Source organism: Cryptotermes secundus, unplaced genomic scaffold, assembly GCF_002891405.2.
Source record: "Cryptotermes secundus unplaced genomic scaffold, Csec_1.0 scaffold67, whole genome shotgun sequence".
Lineage (NCBI taxonomy): Eukaryota > Metazoa > Arthropoda > Insecta > Blattodea > Kalotermitidae > Cryptotermes > Cryptotermes secundus.
Window position 1 is genome coordinate 177983 of NW_019720560.1, and position 22911 is coordinate 200893.

At 41.8% G+C, this 22911-nt stretch overlaps 1 protein-coding gene across 3 annotated transcripts in view; it reads left to right on the top strand.

The window, feature by feature from the left end:
• LOC111867947 (synaptotagmin-7) overlaps nucleotides 1-22911 on the top strand; it is a 980264-nt gene that overhangs the window by 177927 nt on the left and 779426 nt on the right. For 2 of the 3 annotated variants that reach the window (XM_023858204.2, XM_023858224.2), the window contains one exon: nucleotides 22617-22708. The exons of the other annotated variant lie outside the window; for it this stretch is intronic. The gene's annotated coding sequence lies outside the window, so the exon portion shown is untranslated. The remainder of the gene's footprint in view (nucleotides 1-22616; nucleotides 22709-22911) is intronic. 3 annotated transcript variants of the gene reach the window in all.

Sequence of the window (22911 nt, forward strand, 5' to 3'; positions counted from 1 at the left end):
GACGCACTTTTAATTTAATCACTTTCCGCAAATTAAATTCCTACCCCACTTAATTTGAAAAATATCAGCAGTACGTAATCTGTGAGTTAAGTAAAAGAAAATTTACAACTGGAAAGAACGGGAAAATTTACGTCGGAGAACTGGTCTATATTTCTCTCTTTTTAAAGCAAAGTTGCTAAGCAATTGTATGTCCAGATTACCGCGTCATATTAGGAATGTGCCAGTTTGATCCGTATGCAGCATGTATAATTTAATTTAGGTTCTTCATTCATTCATTCATTCATTCATTCACCAACGGCTCCACAGCCCTTTGTTGGGCCATTGCCTCTTCTTCAGTTTCATAATCTTTTTATACAGACTGTACGGCTTCTTGGACGAGTGATCAGCCCGTCGCAGAGCCGCTGCAAACACACAGGACAACTCAAACACAGAATACAAGCACGATTCCAGTGTTCGAGCGAGGGAAAACGGTTCATGCCTCAGACCGCGCGGCCACCGTGATCGGCGGATTTTAATTACTTTTCTTAAATCCAGACAAACTCCTTTCTAATTACTGGTAAGATACCTCAATCTTGTTAAGGCAGGGCCCATGCTGTTGTTGTAAACAGAGGGATTAGAGCGCAGGACAGTCTGGTTATGAATGTAACAGTGCCTTCCGAGGCTGTAAATGGTTATTTGGATTGTGCGACAATAGGCAGGAGCAAATTGACTTTGCGTTCCACTTTTTGCCGTCTATGTGCAACGTCGGTTAGTATTCACTCGTCTTCTCTCTGTTTTCTCTACATGTTTCTGCCTAACAGGCCATCTTCAGGTGTACAGGCTGTTGTGATGACAGAATTTGCTGCGCACGCTGGCGCTGTTCTGATTTTCTTACGTAGTTGAGGTAGTTCCAGTCTCGTTTATTGCAGACCCAATTTTGTTTTGGATTACGTTACCCCTGCCAAGTAAAGGCGCTTCGGTGGATCATTCATTCACAGTAGATAATGAAACCTCGCAGCTTATAGAACATGTGTGGTGTCGGTTTAGTGATAGATGCGTAAATGAATGTCAGTTAGGTGATAGTCTTCAGAGCACTCATGAACAGAGTGGGATTTTAATACTACAGTACAATGTTCCTGAACACTGAAATATTCACTTGGGCCAAACATTCACTAAGCATTCCCTACTCACCATGCACTGTGATAATTAACGTACACTTATTTTTTTTCTCCCTTGGCAATACAGCCCCGGTGGGCCTAGGCCTACCTCCATGAACTTCTCGGTTCACTTCGGTTTTTCTAGATCTTACACATTCGGTAGGACTCCTTGGGCGGGTGATCAGCTCGTCACAAGGCCTCTACCTGTACACAAACACAAAAAAACGCACACACACAAACTAAACATCCATGCCCTGAGTGGGATTCGAACCCACGATCCCGGTTTCCAAGCGAGTGAAGACAGTACATGCCTTAGACCGCTCAGCTACCGTGACCGGCACACTGTTATTAGGCGAAGAAAATTGTGCTTAAATGTTCTGATTACTTATTTATCTTCAGTGACTCGTGTAGTGATTTAATGATATAGTCACATACATTTAAAGTATGCATTTTGCCCACAGAGTGTATTTGTGTATTTCGTATAGTTCTCACAATAAACGGCGATTGTTTCCCTAACAGCGTTAACCGGTTAGGCTTTGTAGTGGAGATCTAATGTGTTTCCTTTGAGGTACGAACTGAATTTTTAGATATAATTTAGAAAGAACTCAGCCTTTAAATGGTTAAAGGAAGTGGGAATCCATATTTTTGTTCAGTTCTTATTTATATTTAAATTATGATTCACTGGGCTTACAAAACCGTAAAATAAAACGTTTTTATACCTGCAGCAAAAAGGAGGAGTTATATCTTGTGTCAGGGCAGATTTATGTATCCAGTGGGTTTATCCGAGTAGGAAGAAATACGCGGTCTCGTTGTTAGCTCCGTGGTTTAGTTTTCAAGTCAATCTGCTGGATGCTATATCGCACTCGTACTTCCATCCCGCAAAATAAGTTGCGGCCCCTCTTCGCCTCTTCAAATTCCCCTACACTGAATTTAGATCAGAAGGATTTCTCGTTAGCTTCCGCACAGCTGAAAGAGACCTGTACTTATTGGTTGGTGTGCCTAACGAAAAACATGGAAGTTCGCATTCCTGGGTAAAGTTATAGAGACTTGCCTAACTTACTTCTGGAGTTGCCGCGCCGTAGCTCAAGCGGTTAGTCGCTGGCTTCCCACCGCAGTGGCCTGGGTTCGATCCCGGGTCTGCTCAAGTGAGATTTGTGGTGGACAAAGTGGCGATGGGGCGGGTTTTCTTCGAGTACTTCGGTTTCCCCTGCCAATCTTCATTCCACCAATTGCTTCACAATCACCCTCACCTATCATCAGGGGCTGGTACAATAGGCCAGAAGTGGCCGCAGTACAAGGGAGTTAGTCCCACCCAACTTACTTACTTATTCATGGAGCTGAGCATTTCTGGAGGAGCCGCCAATTCTGCAGCTACTCAAGAATTTCCCAGCATTTTATGGAACCCGAATGTTCATTACCGTGTTCACAAGATACCTCCACTGATCACTATCCTCAGCCAGATCAGTCCAATCCATACCATCCCATTCTACCTCTCTAAGATCCATTTTACCTTGGTTTTCCCAGTGGTCTCTTTCCTTCTGGATTTTCCACCAATATCCTATATGCATTCCTCTTCTCCCCCATTCGTGCTACATGCCCTGCCAACCTCATCCTCCTCGACTTGATCATCAAACTTTGTTACGAAAATGCACACAAAGCCTCGGACCTGGACGGAATATTGTGGAGCCAGTTTACCTAATTCGTCCTCCTGGGCCTGCAAAGCTAAGGCGAAGGTACGAGTATTATGGAACAGATTTTGTTTGTCAAGAAATCTAATGGAATTGAAAGTGTTCTACTCGTTACAAACTTCGAAATGGAGAACTTACCTTTATCTACATACTTAATCTTCTCCAGTCCATGTCTCCGGCTTCGTATTCTCAACAAGAGACGTACAACTGAGACGTCTCGTGTTTTTTTATTTTTGGAAATTTAAGCGGGAAACTAATTATGTTACTTTGTAGTCAGCCAAGCGCAGGGTAGGTGCTGAAACGCATCTTGTAGACGTATGTGATATCGTGGTGCCTGCACACATCAGGAAACTGATATATAAGTGCTGTGAAGTACTAGAACGGTGATTTTAACAAGTTTAAGAGGACCAGTTTATAGCTACATGGTAATTACATTTCGTTACCGGTATACGAATGTCGATTAATCTGGTGTGTCAGTAATTCGAATCTATTGCAACTGTGAATATACTTCCAGAGAAGTCGGTATAGGTGTGGCACGTGGTGCTTGTTACCTACGCAGACATTGTAATCCACCGTTTCAGCATCAAACTCTTCAGGTGAAGAAAGCAGTCTTCTGGGATGTGGCACCGCGTAGATGTGGTGTTAAGCGACGTTTCGGAGGAAAGTATCGCCTCCATCTTCAGGGTAGAAGGAAAAATAAGAGATACGCAAGCGAAGAGATCGTGCGAACCGGTACAAGCAGACTGTACATCTACAAGATGCCACATCCTAGAAGACTGTTTTCTTCATAGTCACCGCCGTGAAAGCCTCAAATCTTACAAACTCCTCAGTTGTCGCGAAGAGGAGGAGGAACTTGAATGTCAGTCCTGTAAGAATGGTACATGTTGGCCACCCAGTCTCTCACTTGTTTCTCTGGTAGTTTTGGTGAATGCATAACTTTCATATAACCAGAATGTTCCATCTGTGTTTCTCGACGAGCACCGAGTTCTGTTTACGACTTTTAGTTGAAACAAAACGTAGTCGAACATGTTAAGCGATGCTGATCAACAAATTCATAATAGCGCGGCGTCCTTAGTTATGCGTTACGTAAAATCTTCGTCTGTTTGCGCCTAATTGTACTTCCTACACTGTGAAGTTCAGGATTCGGGATAGCGCAGTCGGTAGCGCTGCTGACAGCGATCAGAGATCAAGTCCCGGCAGGGGTAAGAATGTTTCTTCTTCATGTCGTCCACACCAGTTGTGTCACCCACCCAGCCCCCTATCCAGTGGGTACCGGGGGTTATTTTCACGGGGGTAAAGCGGCCTGGACATGAAACTGACCACTCACCTACACCTAGTGCTGAGGTCAAGAAAATGTATATCTATACATCCACCCCCCATACACCTTCATGTCATAGTGGTTAATTAGTTAAACACAGGGACAACTTTAAGTTTTAAAACGTAAAATGAAATGGAAGGGGTTATTAGCCTAGTCGACAGTGGCGGTATTGCACGGACTATAATGTTCACGTCATCGCAGTGAAGTTGAACAAATCAAATAAATGAGCCGACCAATGCCCTCTCCAGAAGGGACAATAAATGCGATAACCAGTCACGTAAAATCTTCTGTAATAAGAACTGAATTTTGTAACACTGAGACACTGTTAGCTTGGTACCGCGGGAAAATCCTGGTGTCCCAAAATAGGGGTAGCAACTGACACGCGATAACTATTCCGAGTTCCTGCAGCCTATTGAGAGAGATTTCCGACAGATTCAAGGTGACACTAGTAGTTGGGGACATGATACACTCTTCACGGTAACTAAACGCTGAAAAGCTCTCTGCAGGATTTTCACAANTAGCTTTTGTAGTACCGCGTTTTGCCGCTATGAGCGTATACAGCTAACATTCCTGAGTCGATAAGCCGACTACCGTTGCTTCANACTACTTGCAATAAATTCTGTTGATGTTATTATCCGCCGGCGTTAATTGTCCCCCTCTGCCCTATACAGTCCCTTGAATGAGATGGAATTATCCCTCTGTTCCAGGTTCAATGTCCATTCAGCTGCGATTAGCGCCCTACTTGTCCCAAAATCCTGTTTCTGGGAACAACTAATCGCCCATTTCGTTTTCACTAGAATTTCATTGTTTGTAAGGGCAAGTAGGAAAGATTTTATTATGTAAGAGCAATAACGCGAAAACTACAGTTGGAGAGGCCGCAGTGTCCGTAACACTGACCGGACGGATTTATGAATTCCGCCGTTGAGATTGGCTTCAAGTGGAATGGTATGCATATCAAAATTTTAAAAACTTGTACAAACGATAAAGAACTATTAGGATTTTGCCTCAACAATTTGAGAGGCTTCAGTACTGGTATTCATAATGGGAGGGACTTGTGGTATACGCCGTTGAGATGGGCGCAGGTTTTACAATGCACCTAGAAAGTTTTATGAAACTTAGTTCAAAGAGTCAAGAAATACTGAAGTTGTGATCGCAATAATTTTAGAGGCTTCGATGTTGGTATTACTGATGGGAGGATTTTTTTTTAAAGTATGCCATTGACAAAATCGGTTCATGAATTCGAAAGTTGATATGGAGGATACACAAATAGATAAGACAAACACAGGCAGCATGGTAATCTCATAAGCCTACTGTCATTTTTAATAAGTAATTACGCTGAGAGGGTTCAAGGTTCCAATGAAAACAAGTCATGTCATCACTTTGTCTCAGATGACTGGAAGCTTGTACCCACATTCACAAAGTTACCCCGTACCTCCCCCCCCCCGTTTTAAGACTCGGCTTTTAATGTTTTCAATATGGCGGCCATGCAAACTTGAGGCTGGACGTATAAGAATCCCTCGTGATCTACGTCAAAATATTACCTTGTTATTTCTGTCAAGGAACAGAGTAAAATAACGAAGGTGTATTAAAGACTATAGACGAGGTTCTGAATTCGATGATTGCATTTATTAACACCTTATTCACACAACTCAGGACTACAGACAGTACAGCGCTATCGCTATTCTACACACTTTGCAGTTCACCGTTACACACGCACTAGGGTTCTCAGTCTTCACTAGTCGTATCCTGGCAACGGATTTATAGCAGTCTCACTCTCGCTTCATATCACACATGGAGTCTTCTTCGCAGTCCAATTCCGTTCTTGCCATCATTCAGTTCAGTTCTTCTGCTCCCAAGCTAATATCCCGGCAGACTGGCGTTTCGAAACTCGACTAATTCTTCTCAACTGAACTCTTCTTTATAAACACTTTGCACGGACAAAACCGAAAACACGGCCTCTTTTGTCAAGGAGGCGTGTTTACTGATCCTTTGCTTAACAGTGGATATCCTATTGTTGAGCGCATTTGCTTCCGCGGGAATGTGTTTACCGAGTCGTTGCGTAACAATGGATATCTACGTCACATTAAAGACAACAGTCTCTCCTACATCTTCTTTCTAACAATCACCTGAAAACATGTCTCAACTAGTTGTGCTTACGTGAATCTGCTCAAGTTGTTCGCAAATATTGATAAACTATATTCACGTACATTCTTCTTGTGCCGGCAAATGTTTCTCGGTTCATTAAAGGCTCTAGGGGAAGAGAATAGAACTGAACATAGTTTCACACCCTTGATATGGGACACAGAGAAACCAGAGCCATTAATTCTGAGGACAGTTATGTGCCAACTTCTGCAGACCGCGTTAAAACTTAAAGAACGCAGAGCGAATTGCGGAAGCAAAGAACACGAAACAACGCTAATTAACTGAAGTCTGTACGAATTCTTCCCCTCGCAGTCTTAATTATAGAAAACAGCTCCTAGAAACTCCAAGAGCGCCCATAAATGAGAGCAGTAGCAATTTGCAGAGTGTAAGGATATGCATGTGCCATTGTTCTTACCCGTTTCCTTCTCTATGACACTGCACTTCGACACATTTAAGCTCAGAGGCTTGGTTTATGATTTCCTGCACAGATGTCAGCACAGGCTGTACTCGTAGAATAGTGCGCCGTGGCTAGTCTCACGATGCAAGTAGCTGATTCACATTTTCTTCACTTCGGCGCTAGGTGGAGGTGAGTTGTCAGCTTCACGCGCCGGCCTCTTAACCCCTGGGAAAAGAGCCCCAGGTACCCATTGGATAGGAGGTTGGGCATACCCCAGATTGTGTCCAGACGAGGTGCAGAAGAAAAATTTTTTGACCCTACTGGTTCTCGAACTACATTCTAATTAACGAAATTATCTTCTTGACCACAATATTGTCTGTCTTATATGCTGATGTCTTCGAGTTACATTCTTTCCATCACTCTTCCGCTGTCCCCCCAACTTTTTTAGAATTTCGGTTTGAAAATCTGATAGTATTGTTTCGAGATCATGACGGAACATGCAAAGACTACAGAGCTCAGTGCTCAACAAAATCTTTAGACCGCGCCGCGTGTGCTGTAAATTCTAGGAATACCCTTGTAGCTGCATTCAAGAAATTCTTCGCGGGATATTTCGTGACAGGGTTAGTCGAAGGGATCTCTTCGAAAAAAGCTGGGATGATACGCAGTCTTACATCAGATGCTGAAAAACAGCTCCACCAAAGAATCGTCCGTTTATAAAAAGTTGATTTTGGACTTACATTAAATCACATTCGCAGGTTTGCTCTCCGAATGCGCAAGGAACACAGCATGCAGAATCCATGGAAAGGCAGAATGGTGGGAAACGACTGGTTTGTTCTCTGAGAACGAACCAAGGCCTAACTCTGAGGATGGCCAGCTGATGATATTTGGCAGAGAAAATAAAAAAGAAAAACGGCCTTATTTAATATACCATGTGGACTAGACAGGACCGATATCAACTCACAATTCTGATAATCAGAAACTGTTGGCTGTAAAAGGCAGTACAAGAATTCGCAGAGCAACTCAGGGAGAAAAGGGGGAAACCGTGACATTAACGGTCTGCATGAGTGCAAGTAGAAGAAGTTGGATTTTCCAGTGGTTCTGTGCAAGGGAAAGTACAAAGTTGCTGGCACTTATATTTCCTGAAAATTTTTCATTTTTATGAGTTTTATTTGAGTGAAACAACTTTGGATGTGCCTGGCGTACATATCCTTCCCCTGTCGGTAGCGTATTTGGTTCAGGCACTATGCTACAAGCCGGAAGGTTGCGGGATCGAATACCGATGAGTTGATTTTTTTCAATTTACCTAATCCTTCCAGCCTCACTGTGGCCATGGAGTCGACTCAGATAACAGAAATGAGTACCAGGAATATTCAATAGTAGAGTGAATTTACAGACTACACAACACGTTTTTTATTATTGTTATTATTTATTATTCACTCTACTATTGATTAAAACACACAACAGGATGCAAGAAACGATTAAAACCAGGAATATTCTTAGGGGTAAAGGGCGGCCAACGCCTAACGCTGACAGACTTACCGCCATCTATGAGCCTATTGTCTAGAAAATGTGGGAATCTCAACATCTCGCAACTTTATGGGCCTCCAAGGCCTGTTACAGGGATACCTTTACTTTTATTGTAATAACTCCATTTTGCCTTTTCTTAAATTCAAGGCCCCGTTTAGAATAAGAGTGAATATATTAGAAACCACTGTACTTCTCCGAAATTATTAAGAAATGAAGATTTGGCTATTTCTGACATGCATTTCGAAATCTGAAACTGATTGCCTGAATTGATGGCGTTATTTGTCCACCTTACCCTACACATAGGAAGCAGCAACTCACTTAAACCGGAGTTATGCCTATCAGTTTGCAGCATTTTGGTATAGTGACAATACTGTAGACTTCTATTTGATAGGTACCTAGTTTTATTCTCGGTCGGAACTGAAGTTGCATGTGGTTTTCCCCAGCTTCTCCAGAAATACATCGAGATAGCGTCATGAAACAGGCTAACGGCGCATACTTTACTTTTCATTCATGAAGATCTTCCCCATGATTCTACGCTCTCTTCGCTCAGTAACATAAGCATGTGCTGCTCTCGATAACATTTCGACAGCAAAGCAAGCGGAAAGCGCACAGCGGAGAAATGCGGAACTACGAGCACCAATCGGCAAGCCGCTAGCCGAGAGCCTGTGACGGTAAAAGGGGAACTACCTTTCGTATGTAAATAAAGAGAGTGGCATAGCAACAAAGCGCGCATTAACAAAACACAAGCACCTAACACTTAAATAAACAAATATCATCTGACAATTTACATCGTATACGACATCGCGCATAATAACGTAACTCGCGCGTTCCGGTAAATTGTTATGGCTTCCAAGCACCCCTCTCGCACCCAAAATTGTTTCGAAATAACGAAATACTGAATAGGAGATTCGTTATAATCAATGAATATTAATTATCGAAGTGAGAGATATACAGCAATGGCTACCCACGGCGAGCCAGAACTTCTGTCTCTTAGTAAACCATAAAGTTGACGCAAGGTTCTGAAATAATCCCACTAGCACTGAATACAAATTTGGCTCAAGCTGGGCCTGTCTACGTTCGTGTCTAGGAATATCTCTCCCCATTCCTTCCAGCATCTTCTCTACTTTAATGCTTTCTAATTCATATATACGTGTATGTTCTGCTTCAGGTGTTCGTTACATTCGCCTCTGCAGACAATTATTTTATCGTTAAAAAGGGATAGTGTAAAAATCTATCGGTCGTCATATGTTATGTTTGCCGGTCACGGTAGCCGAGCGGTTTAAGACATGTACCGTCTTCTCTCGCTCGGAAGACGGGATCGTGGGTTCGAATCCCACAGAAAGCATGGATGTTTGGTATGTGTATGTGTTTATTCTGTGTTCGTGTTGTCCTGTGTTTAGGGAGAGGCCTTGCGACGAGCTGATCACTCGTCCAAGGTGTCCTGGTAATACAATTATATCACAGGAACCAGCGCTTCAAGTCACTCCAAATATGACACATAAATAAAGTCTTCTAATCACACACCAAATTTTCCACGACGAACGTTTCGTCCCAGAACTCAGAACTCTGTGACTATGACTGCCACTGCCTTGCTTATTCCTGGAATCTCGTTATGCAGCCGCGGCGCGGACCACACAAATATCACAGCTCTATTGTAAGAACCGTTGCGTAACCTAGCATTTGTTCACAATCCCGTTCCTACTGTTGCTGGGCGCTGACGACATAGAAAACACAGCTTCCTCTATTGTTGCGTAATGTACAGTGTTTATAGAGCTGCTTCCTGGCAACGCGTTCATCAGATCCGTTACATTATTGTAACTGTCTTGTTTTCTTGAAGATATGACGCCAGAAGTTAAATAATTTTGTTCGTGTAATCAAGAATTGCGTGGGAAACCTACACGTACATTATCATTGCTGTGTTCTGGAAGGTTCGCCGTGGGACAGTGATCTCAGGCACTTTAATGCAGGTACACCTTAACAATCTGTTTCTTAAAGCACAATTACTTAACCCCAGTCTCATTTCTTATGTCGCAATTAGACACGCACCACAATAAGAGTCGAACAGCGTGAACTTTGAATGGATTCTGACGATGGTGTATACAGTACTTCTTTTGGCTTATTTTGGACATCACCCATCGTCTGGTATGTAAAAGACAAAAAGACAAAAAAACCACGACGTTTTGGAGACTGGATCTGTCTCCGTATTCAGGTGGATAGGGAAGGATAAACCTACTCAGTTGGGCCCCTTAGAAAGAGCTAGTCTCTAAGGTCCAGTGATTAAGACTAGCTCTTTCTAAGGGGCCCAACTGAGTAGGTTTATCCTTCCCTATCCACCTGAATACGGAGACAGATCCAGTCTCCAAAACGTCGTTTTTTTTTTGTCTTTTTGTCTTTTACATACCAGACGATGGGTGAAGTCCAAAATAAGCCAAAAGAAGTACAGCGTGAAACTTCTTTTGGAATTAACTTTCTCGACTCAGAACTTTTTAATAATATACCATTAATAATAATGTAATGAGATAATATGGTAGAAGTACGGCAGTAATTTATCTCGTAGTCTAAGTGCCAGATGAGAATTCTCTCCCGTTTGTAACAAGACATCTTGTCAGTTTAATCACAAATGACAAAGCAAATAGTAAAATCATTGGGTACTGTCTAGAGGATTTATTTTACGGGTTGCTCCACCGCAACTGTGTACTTTCTCAGAGAAACCACACGAAAGATATATAACGGTTCATTTAAACAGCAGGTCTTCTAATGTTTGAACTTGTTTCACTTCTACTAAAATATTTTATCTGCGAAGTTCTTAGAATTGGCTGAAAGTTTTCCCATTCTTTTGTCCTCTGTGACATAAATGTAGTTCTCTATGCCAGTGGTCTGCAGAAACTTAATATGCTACGGAGTAATACCGAGCATGATAGATGTAACTGAAAAGCAAAGGTTTATGGGATTGTCGTAGTTTTGAGTACAGTAGCTTCCTGTTCGTTATAGATGCACACTGATTTGGTTCATACTGATATATATAAGAATATAAGCATTAAATTATTATCTGGAGAGAGACTGACTGAATGAGAACTATGATAATATCCAGTGAAACCGCTTGAAGAACTCAGGAACTTGCGGTTTAATGGCTTTTGAGTAGTTAGTAAATAGTTTCCACAGTGTTAATGTAGAATAATAAGGTAAATTTGTCCCTGCGCTTAGCTAATTAAACACTGAGCCATGACGGCGTATGGGGAAGGGGATGTGTAGATAATATTTTCTTGATCTACTGAAATGAACTTCATATGTTGTATTAGTAAAAATGTATATCGATTCGTCGAGAACGCACTGTGAGAATAGACGTGTGTATGAATATTTAGGGTTGGGATTGGTAACTAGATTTATTGAACTCTTACATAACGGAACTACAAATAACTATAGCTCTAGCAATGATTCACATACTCTGGTTATTACTACAGCATGTAAAAAGTCTTTTCACTTTTTCGCCGGCCGTAGCCTAGTGACAGCCTCCAACACCGTAGAATCCTCAGCTTCCATATTCATTTCCTTACAGTACGGCGATTTTCTCACAACTAAGTTCTAGGCTTCTGCTGCTTATAACACTTGGGCAAGAACCGCACAGAAAATACCTCTCCCAACACCTCTTCTATTGTTGCGTCGCACGGACAACGAAGAGAACATGACAATTTGTCTCTTGGGGCCTGTTAGGAATGTGTTGCCCAGCAACGGGTCTGCATGCTGCGTTATATTGCTGAGCCTCTTAAAATAGTCGCAGATGACTGCAAATAATATCTATGCTCTGGGCCTGTGGACGCGATAAGGAATGGAAGTACTTTTAAATAATAAAGAGTGCTGCATTCATTTTATTCGGTGGCGTCATTTTAGCATGAGTAAGAAGCCACATCAATATCAACTTCGCATCAGGAAATACCATTATGTGCCCACTAAGGCTGGAGAGCAAATTGGCATCCATCCATTCCTTGGCCCGGTTCCAGCATAAATCAAAATTTGCTGCATTGATGTAAGCGGTGCATAGATAAAATTACTGCTTCCAGATCTCACGATATGTAGGATATTTATTTCAGGCAGGGTTAAATATCCCAGTTTGCGTTTTCAGAACGGGTCCGATGTGATCTCTCAGATATATGAAATTTCGGTTGTAATTCGATATTTTACCAACGTATACGGCAATAATACAACTTTAAAAAGACTTTAGGAATATGTTGTTCACTAAAATTCATTTTAATAATATCACAGTTAAAATCACTAAAATGACCGTAGGCTTTCAGGTAATACATAAATTTAAACATTAAAAGTGAATGTTCACATTTCCCAAATTGTCTTGGTTTTACATGTTTTTTAATAATTTATATTCACAACATGTTTCGGCCTCATTGGGCCATCATCAGGTGAATTCTATCCTCGAGTGAGAGCACTGCACTGTATTTGTTTCCCTTGCTTCTCTCGTGTACGTCATTATTTACCTCATGCTGGTTGTTAATTTCATTTTTATCCAGCTATTTTGCGGCTGTTCTCACTGTAAAATACAACACGTAATAGAAAGACTTGTGTATGCTACTTTGGCTACCTTCATGTTATCATTTACGATATGTGTACTTCCGTTTGTCTTCGTGTTTCCCTATTGCAGTGTCCCCAATTTGGTCTGCCAGTGTACTGAACGTAATGTCGTTCTTGTTTCTACATTATTCTCTATGTTGAGTCCAGTGCTATCTATCGTAGAGTTCATGTATCATTTGAAATATTGGGTTGTGTGTTTCGTATGACGTTCATATATAAATTATTTTTGTATATTTTGTATATGTGGTATCTTTCAATTGTATTCAAGTGTTTACGTTTTCTACCAATTCTATCCATAGTATCCTCTATTTTGCCGTAAGTGTGTCCCGTATTTAATAAATTTATGTAAATTTATGTACCATCGACATTTTACTGATTTGAACTGTCATATTATTAAAATGCATTTTAGTGAACAACGTATTCCTAATGTCTTTTTAAAGTTATATTATTGACGGATACGTTGGTAAAATAGGATGATGCCTCAGTACTACGGGTACTGAAGTATAATTAATAGGTTATATTGCACACACTGGCCCAAGATTTGTATTCATCATCCCCGTTGGTGAAACAGCCCTTTCTGTTCCACAGCCTTCCTTAGAAGATTCTTCCAAACTTGTCTGTTCCGTCGTGAATTGGAACATCTGCTTTTCACTTCTTTGGGTTTCGCAACGGTGAAGGTATCACAGAGCAAGGCCTTCAGCCTTGCGTCTAACCACCAACCTGGAGGGCCAGGTCCTGTATTTATGTCCCCCAGCGACAAGTGTAGCCCAGTTATACCCCACACATTGGGTTCAATTTTCCTCGCGGGGATACGGTGGTTGTATTGTAACCACCCTCAACACGGGACCAAGCTTTTAGTTATGGGGATGATTCGGCCGAGCCATAGCTCAAGCGGTTAGTCGCTGGCTTCCCACCGCGGCGGCCCGGGTTCGATCCCGTGTCTGGTCAAGTTGAATTTGTGGTGGACAAAGTGGCGCTGGGGCAGGTTTTCTCCGAGTACTTCGGTTTCCACTGCCAATCTTCATTCCACCAATTGCTCCACAATCACCCTCACCTATCATCTGGGGCTGGTACAATAGGCCAGAAGTGGCCGCAGTACAAGGGACTTAGTCCCACCCCACTAGCAATAAAAAATATGGGGATGATTATGATGATGAAGAAAGCAGTCTTCTGGGATTTGGCACCATGTATATGTGGTGTTAACCGACGTTTCGGAGGAACGTATCGCCCCCATCTTCAGGGTTGAAGAAAAAGTATAAGAATTCTGCAAGCGACAACACCGTGAGAAACGGTAAAGCAGACTGGAAATATACCAGCTATGTTGAGCAGAGATACACTAAACCATGCTTGTCCCAGCTCCCTTCCCCTACCCCTCCCCAACCACTGCTTTCACTTGTTTACTTGCACTTCCCCCCTTCCCTCTCTGCTCAACATAGCTGGTATATTTCCAGTCTGCTTTACCGTTTCTCACGGTGTTGTCGCTTGCAGAATTCTTATACCTTTTCTTCTACCCTGAAGATGGGGGCGATACGTTCCTCCGAAACGTCGGTTAACACCACATATACACGGTGCCAAATCCCAGAAGACTGCTTTCTTCATAGTCACCGCCGTGAAAGCCTCAAATCTTACGATTATGATGATGTTTGTCATGGAGAGAAATATAAGAGAAAAAATGCAAATAATAATAATAATAATAATGAAGCACAATAGACCACTGTAGGTCGCGGTGCAAGGGCCGAGAAGGCCTACCCCTCATACATTCAATAATAATAATAATAATAAACTGGCAGTAATGTACCATTTTTAAATTGACATAGTTGGTTAGCGACTAGCTACGGGCTGGACGACCGAAAGTTCGGAGTTCGAGTCCCGAAAGGGTCAAGAATTTTATCCACGTCTTTCAGACCGGTTCTGGAGCCCAGCCATTGTCCTATCCAATGGGTACTGGGGGCGCTTTCCCCGGGGATAAAGCGACTCAGACTTATTCACCTCTAACTAGTTCCGAGGTCAAGAAAATGTGGATCTGTACGTCACTCCCCCGTGCTCCCTCATGCCCAAAAAAAAAAAAAAAAGAAAAAGGCCGTGAAAGCCCATAGGGTTGTGAGATGTTGAGGGTCCCACACTATCTAGACAATCGGCCGAAAGATGGCGGTAAGGTTGTCAGCCTTACGCGCCGGCCGCGCTTTATTCCCCAGGAAAATTATTTAATGAATTCCTGGTACTTCTCTCTGTTAGAGGCTGAGTAAACTCCAGTGCCTAGTGCGGCTGGAAGGCTTAGGTCATTCATGGCATAGTGCTTAATTAGTTAAGCACAGAGATAACTTGACCTTCTACCTTACGTTACCAGTACAATGACATCGGACTGTTTTCATTGCAATTTACAACGTGAAGTTAAACTGGTTGCCGTCTCCAAACCCACGCTTTAGAACTGACAACCCTGCGAGCGGAAGCAAGTTTAATATTACAGGTCCAAAATATACTGCTAAGCAGCACAAGAGTTATGTGAACACTTCTGTTCCTCCTTCTGTGACGAGCAAAGTTTCGAGTCACTTATAACGCCCACAAACTTAAGAAAAAGAATATGATAACGCGCTGTCTGATAATGACTATCACATACCTCAGGGAACGGTGAGAGGCGAATAAGGAACGTCTGTGGTTAGCAGGGAAAGCAGAACATTATTTTCTGCCACGAATCTCGGATATCAAGACGGGTTTGAAACAGGACCTCTGATGTCAGAAGCCGGAACCCAAATGTCTTGAGCTAAAGCACGGCCCAACTATGTATTATACATGAGGAAGAGACAGTAAATAGGTCACAAATGGATATAAAACGTAAAATATTTGACATTCGAACCTGGAAAAAACAGTTATTTCTTGTCATATCCTCCACCAACACTGATACACTTGTCCCAATGATTTACCAGTGCGCGAAACCCTCAGCATAGAAGTCTTGACTGTTGTCTCAGCCACTTCCGCACCTGGTCGGGGGTCATTGCGACATCCGAAAGTCCTTGTGAGAATTTCTCGACCCAGTTGTGAACCGCTATGCGCGACAAACACTTCCCACCGTAAAGAGGAAATATTTCTTTACGAATATCCTTTGCATTGAGTCCTTCTGGCCCCGAGAAACGCACAACAGAATTCTGATCTTCACGCCATTTTGACTACAGAAATCAGCTTCTGAACATGAACATGCGCGTGTGCTTCCTAAATTCTCATGAAGCTGGACTCTGACGGTACGTAATAATACACATAGAAATCTGTTACTTCCATTTGTGGCCAAGTTACTGACTCCCTCTCGTATTTCCTCAAATACAGAGAAAATAAAGAAGGTTTATTGATGAAATCCTTTGCACAAGAAGCTTGTAACTAAGTTTAATGAGCTCCAGCGAGAAGATTTCTACTAGTCGCCAAGCAGGCTGATACATTTGAGACGTGCCATCGAACCCATGATTTTATTGCGTCGTTCACAACAGTCCAAAGCTTTAATCTGTCCCCAGCCAGATGAATCAAGCCCACACCCTCACAACATATTTCCAGTAGGCGAATTTTATATTACATTTCCATCTACTCCTTTGTCTTGCAAGTGTTCTCTTACCTTCGGATTTGTTGACTAACATTTTATTTTCCATATCGCCAATCCCTTCTGGTACTGTTTGATTTCATCGCCATAATAATATTCTTTGAAGGGTTCAAATTATCAAATACCTCATTACAAAATCATTTCCGAACACATTCTTTTTTCTGTCTTAGGCCCCAATAATCCCATGATCCCCTCTTCTAGCACAGTCTCAGTCTGTTGGCTTGTGTTACGGCAAAAATGACTTACAGATGGAGAGAATTATTGACGAGAGCTGAAACAGAATAGATGGAGCCAAAAGGCAAATATTGGATATGAACTAATATCTGTCGTTAAGGGGGGCTATGGTTCATAAGTACCATACAGCAAAGTTCAGGGTTAGTGATCGAGAATTTGCATCACTGCAAATCAAATATCAGTTTATAATATTGTGTAGGTGTATTTTAAAGGGAATAGGAAGAGAGGTATTTGGAACTGAATATTGTAGGAGTTGGCATTTATGGAATGCAATCTGCTCTCATTGGTTTGCAGGTAACGTCCTAACTGTGATTTGTTTGAAGCCAAAATTGGATGGAATGTTGATGGTTCGATGTGGCGTGGTACGTTTCGTATGCCACGGCACAGGCATATTATTGAACAGTCACAGTGCAGTCAGTAAGTCACTGACAACATCTGGGCGGCCGGAATTTGATTCCCTAAAATGGCACGGAAGATCCTCTTCGCCGCCCCACCAAACCGGCTCTAGAGACCACTCAGTTACTTGTCCAGTAGCGGCACAAATTTCTTTCCCTTGTGTGGGCCAAGTTATGTTCTGTCTAAAATCGATGTTAGAATCGGTACGAAAGGATTAGGTGTTTTAGAGTAATTTTTTGTTTCTTAAAAAGACAAATTTGCTCTTTTGATGTTGTAACATGTTTCTTCAAAAGAAGAACTGTGCAGCCAGAGAGACAGCCGTTGCTAGCGAAAGGCTCTGAAACAACATCCGTTTCTAGGCAACTTCGGCGAAACACACAAATGAACGACGTCAGTTGCTTGGCAAACGATTGTTAATGAGCAAGAATAGACGGCCGCTGCTGGGAAACGTCTAGGTAAACACGTTACCGCAACAACGTATACGGATATGAGAATGAACGGTGTTTTCTAAGCGGGACGTGCTTAGTAGCTATAGAGAAGGCAATTGGGGTAACCATATCAGTTCAAACCATGCGAAGGTGGGGTCGAATACAGCCACCGTGACCCTACGAGTCGTAGGAGGCGACAAAAAGGGAAGTCTCAAATCTAAGAGAGTAAAATAAGGTTGCGAGTCCCAAGGGACTCGGACCCGAGAAAGACTGCACTGTCGTAGAGAAATGTTTTGAGACACACAAGGGAAACGAGGCTTATTAGAGTGATCATAAGAGAAAAGTTCTAGAAACGAATATTTTAAAATTATTAATTAAAAAATGACAGCTAATTAGGCTTATTCCTTAGACGGTTTCTCGTAATAACATACAGTAAACTCTCGCTAATCCGGTTACAGTTATTCCGGATCGAAATGTGAAAAATGCTGTTCACAGTTGAGTGCATGCAGGAAGGCAGATGAGTAACTTGACTGTTCAGGCAAAACCTGACAGTTTCTTCAAACCCACATTATTACGTTCAAGAAGAAGTACAACTTGCGAAACTTCTGTCCATGAATAAATGTATGGACTTTTTATATTTTTTAAATGAATGCTGTACAGTGATACTTATTTTCATTATCAGTACTTATAGCCCCGGAGAAAGAGGAATATCATTAAATTTTCCATTTATTTGTGTTCTACTGTTTCGTTGTCTTGTGCTTCACTGATCAGAGCTATCGCTTAATCTGGATGACCTTCCCCCTAGTTACTCAGGATTAGCGAGTGTTTGCTGTAATTTCATAGTGGTCACTCTCGGTACGACAACTTGTTCTGTGAGTGCGAGCTAACCTTCACGTGTACATGAATAACTGATAAGACACTCGAATGTAACAGCGGCTGCAGAAGTTCAGACGAAGCTGGTTAGTGTAGCAGTTATGCTCTGGATTGGTATTCGGGCGGTGCTCATTTCGACTTTTGGCCGAGACTCAGGAAAATACAAATGAGGTTTTTCTATGTTTTCCTCAGGTTCTGCAAGAAAATTCACGGATGATAACCCAATTAGGGTCCTTCCGCTTCTTTGAAATCCTCTCCAATTCATCTCTGGCGGCAGTCATCCCACTGTAATGAAGATATGGTCAGGTGTCAAAGTAAATTAAAGAAAAGAAACATCTAGTGCTGCAAATTATTCTGGCGTGCTGACACATCCTTTGATCCGTCTCACTGTTACAAGTTTTATGACTGAACTGTGTTTGTAAACTAATTCATTGCTAGCAAAGAAGCCATTTCAATTATGTATCGGAGATTTTTTTCCAAAATTGAAATGTACACCATGTTTTCACCCTTTTATTAAAACTTAGTTAGACTGAGAAGTATTTGATCTAAAATGTAGTTCCCTTGGGATTGAGGTTGCAAGTAATTAAAATTCGCTAACATTTTAACATATTTTATAATACGACTCATCATCATCATCATCAGTAATCTGTCAAGACGACAGGCCCACAGTCTCTTTCAAAACAATTCCTCCACTTAATGCGATCTAGAGCTTTCTCCTTCAAATGACAGTATCCTCTTCTGTCCCCAAGGTCATCCAGCATCTTCTTACGTCTTCTTCCTCGTCTTCTTGTCACTTCTATCCGCCCATCTATCTTTCCTTCGATAGCTTCTTTTAGAAGGCAGTTTCTGCGTAAAACATGACCAATCCAATTAGCCTTCCGTTTTCTTATTTCATGTAGGATATTCCTCTGCTCACTGACTCTAATTAACACTTCTTCATTTCTCACATAATCGGTCCAACTGATCTTCTCCATTCTTCTCCAACACCACATTTCGAAACTTTCCAGATGTTTCTGATCTACTGCCCTAAGTGTCCATGTTTCAGCCCCATACAGAGCTATGCTCCAAATGTAGCATTTCACTAGTTTCTTCCTCAAATTTAAGTCCAATTTGCTGGTAAAAAGATTCTTCTTCTTGCTAAATGCAGCTTTTGCCATGGCAATCCTGGATTTAATTTCACTAGTACACCTTCCATCATCTGTTAACAAGCTACCCAAATATTTAAAACATTTCACATTCTCCAGTTGTTTTTGGTCTATCTTTATTGTGACTGGGGTTGGTTGTCTCGAAATTTTCATTACTTCTGTTTTTTCCACATTCATTTCCATGCCATAGCACCTTCCAATTTCAATTAGTCTATTAATCATGCCCTGTAGCACAGTTTCTTCCTTAGCCATTAACACAAGGTCATCTGCATATTTCACAGTTTATAATACGACTACAAGAAGGAAAATATTGTCACAAGTTTAGTGACTGTAGACAGGATTTGGATTGATGATCAGATCAATTGGACTATTTGGCACAGCGCTTAACTACGTTTCACAGTATTGTTACACACACATACCAGCGTCCACAGTAATGTCATCATTGCTATTGCTTGGTAGCGGATTTCAACGCGAACGTTCCCCTTCCTATGGGTTGCCGAACTGTCCCCGTGCCTCAGCTACCAGCTTCTAACAGCAACAGCTCACAACAACCGAAACTCAGCGGTTTTTTAACCCACTGACCAACTACAACAGCTAACTGGCCTGCTTATAACATTTCGCCATGGACCGCGTAAAAAACTCAGAAACACTGAGAGACGCAGGCGGATATACACAGAGATATGGCCAGACACAGACGGATACACACGCAGACTGTAAAATTAATCCATAAGCCTCTTTTTATTTTTCAAAATAAAGTTAATCGGTTAAAACAGCCTGAAGAGACAAAACGAAGAAGAAAAAATATATTAATTTGTTTCTTCTTTCACTCACGAAACACATCTGAAACTCGCATATCCTCAGCTGGATAAGTCACTGTGCACCTGATGTGCTAGACGTGACGTTGCCTCAGTGAGGAGGCTTGAACAGTTTAAGTAGCGAGATTTGAGGGGGGGGGTTGCACTTGAACGGCCATGATGGGATATGCTTGACTTACACTGTCGCGAGGCTCTTTCTCCCGTTAGTGGCTTTCTGCGTGGTTTCATATCCATGGAAGCGATTGATTGTACATGAGATGCGCCATTACACTTCGCTCTTCGTCACGCATAGCTATTCCTTCGCTTCATTTAACTTCACGTATTTCTTGCAGTTCTCAAAATAACCAGCAATGTGTGAGGTTTATGTTTTCTACGGTGGCGAATATGAAGATTAATAGCTTTTCGAATATGCCGCTGTGTAGTGTGATGGATTCTTTATCGACGGTTCCAAAACAGGTGATGCCTCCATCTTTACTGTAGAAAGGTTTAATTCCCTGAAGTTCGAGGCAGCTTTTAAAACCGAAACTTCATTCCATACCTGCTAGACTAAATGATATTACATACCAAAACAGTGATTTTAATGATGAGCAACAAATAAAAAGCTGTATAGGATTTAAGGTTTTCACTACTATGAATATTGATAGGCCTATGGGGTTATTTTTGGTTGTAATACTGGCATGTGCACTTGCAGGGGGAGGCAAACTAGGCATCTGCCCCCTCCCGGACTCTTGGGAAAAATTCAAAACTGGAAATGATGAAAGAAATATCTCAAATAACACACACACACACAGACAAAGTAAAATTACTTCTAAATTTCACACCAACAATGTTTCCTTGAGATCCACATCTGTAGGGCCATACGTAAAATATTTTTAAAAGTCACGTTTAAACATGTTGAAATGTGACTGTAATAAAACCAGATCGCCGCTCCAACCGCGATCCTGCGTCGAATTCAGAAACAAAACCACTGAGCTCGTTAAAACCGTTCGTGCCAACCGCCGATTGTTAATAAGAGTACCATTTTAATATCATGTAAAACGCGCATACCCCAGCGTGTTTGACGCTTTTCTTTCAATTGATTGGAACTCGTGAGCGCTATCATATACTCGTACATGTACAAACAGTATGTATTTCACTAGTTCGGTGTACCGGGCAGTTATTTTTATTTTAATTATTTATGTTTTTATGCATATCATTTATTCTGTGTTTATTTTGCTTCCATCAAAAGCAATTCAAACAATTTCCTTATAGTCTGTAAGTTTTGAGGTTTTCACGGCGATGACTATGAAGAAAGTCGTCTTCTGGGTTTAGGCGCCGTGTATTCTTCGTTTTGGCCGACGTTTCGGAGGAACGTATCGCCTCCATCTTCAGAGCAGTTGAATGGCTTGGAATGCAGAGAGCAGTAGCTACTGCTTTAATTGTTTTGTTCAGCAAAGAAAGGATGCGGTTATTTACATTGTCTACATTTTTACAACAAAAGCACATACGTATTTATTACTTAACTGCTATATAAATTTTGAGGTTATCAAGGCGGTCAGCTTCTCATCCGATCCCGGAAGTTAGGCAACCAGAAAGTTCCCTTCAGTGACACGATGGTGATATCCTCATGGGACGACACTCCTGCATCCAGGGCTTCAGAAAAGGGACTATTTTCTCACCTCCCACTTCCCATTCGCATGGGCCCTCAAACGTTTTGTTTCACAATTTATTTTCCCTTATGTTAAGATGAATACTGTGGTCCCGAAAAGAACTTAGTTTTCCGATAATTCAGTTTCCCTTCTGCGACGGAAAGAAGTCCTGAGGAAGATCATATTTAGCGTATGCGATCTCCTTCCTGTCTGTGTGTCCCTTCTCCATCAGCTCTTCAATTCCTGAACCAGTCTTTATGAAACTTGGTACGTAAATCATGGCACCTGAACCAATTTCAGTGGCCTATTTAAAAAATCCCTCCTATCAGTCTGTGTGTTCCTATTTGTGTCCGTTCACTTCGGTTTTTCTAGATCTTACACATTTGGTAGGACGCCTTGGGCGGGTGATCAGCTCGTCGCAAGGCCTCTACCAGTACACAAATACAGAAAAACGCACACACACAAACTAAACATCCATGCTCTGAGTGGGATTCGAACCCACGATCCTGGTTTCCAAGCGAGCGAAGACAGTACATGCCTTAGACCACTAGGCTAGCGTGACGGGCTTACAAAGTCACTAACGTAAGTATGAGGACAGGAGCAGCGTGAAAATACTAGTATCACAACTTGTAAGCTGAAATTGTAAATTATTTTGTGAGATAATGTTATTTTAAAGCGAGATACTCAACAAACACAAATGTATGACAGTCTTTCCTTTTTTACAGGTGAATGAAGAAGCATCTTTATATTACGCAGTCAACTAAAGTCCTGCAGACTTGCTTGGAAAGAAGTTGCATGCCGTCACATGTCATCATAGGTATGTTTTCCTTTTGCCTACATTCTAGTCACAGGCTGTAGCACGAACACACATTGCTCGGTGAACTTAAACGCGGAACATCTTAGTTTCTTTCAGCTAAATCAACGTCCCATTCCGTCGTCTTTAACGGTTCATCGATCTCTTCTCTGTAAGCAACCATAAGGTTCTGCGATCTGATACATATATGGCGCCACAGTAGCGAA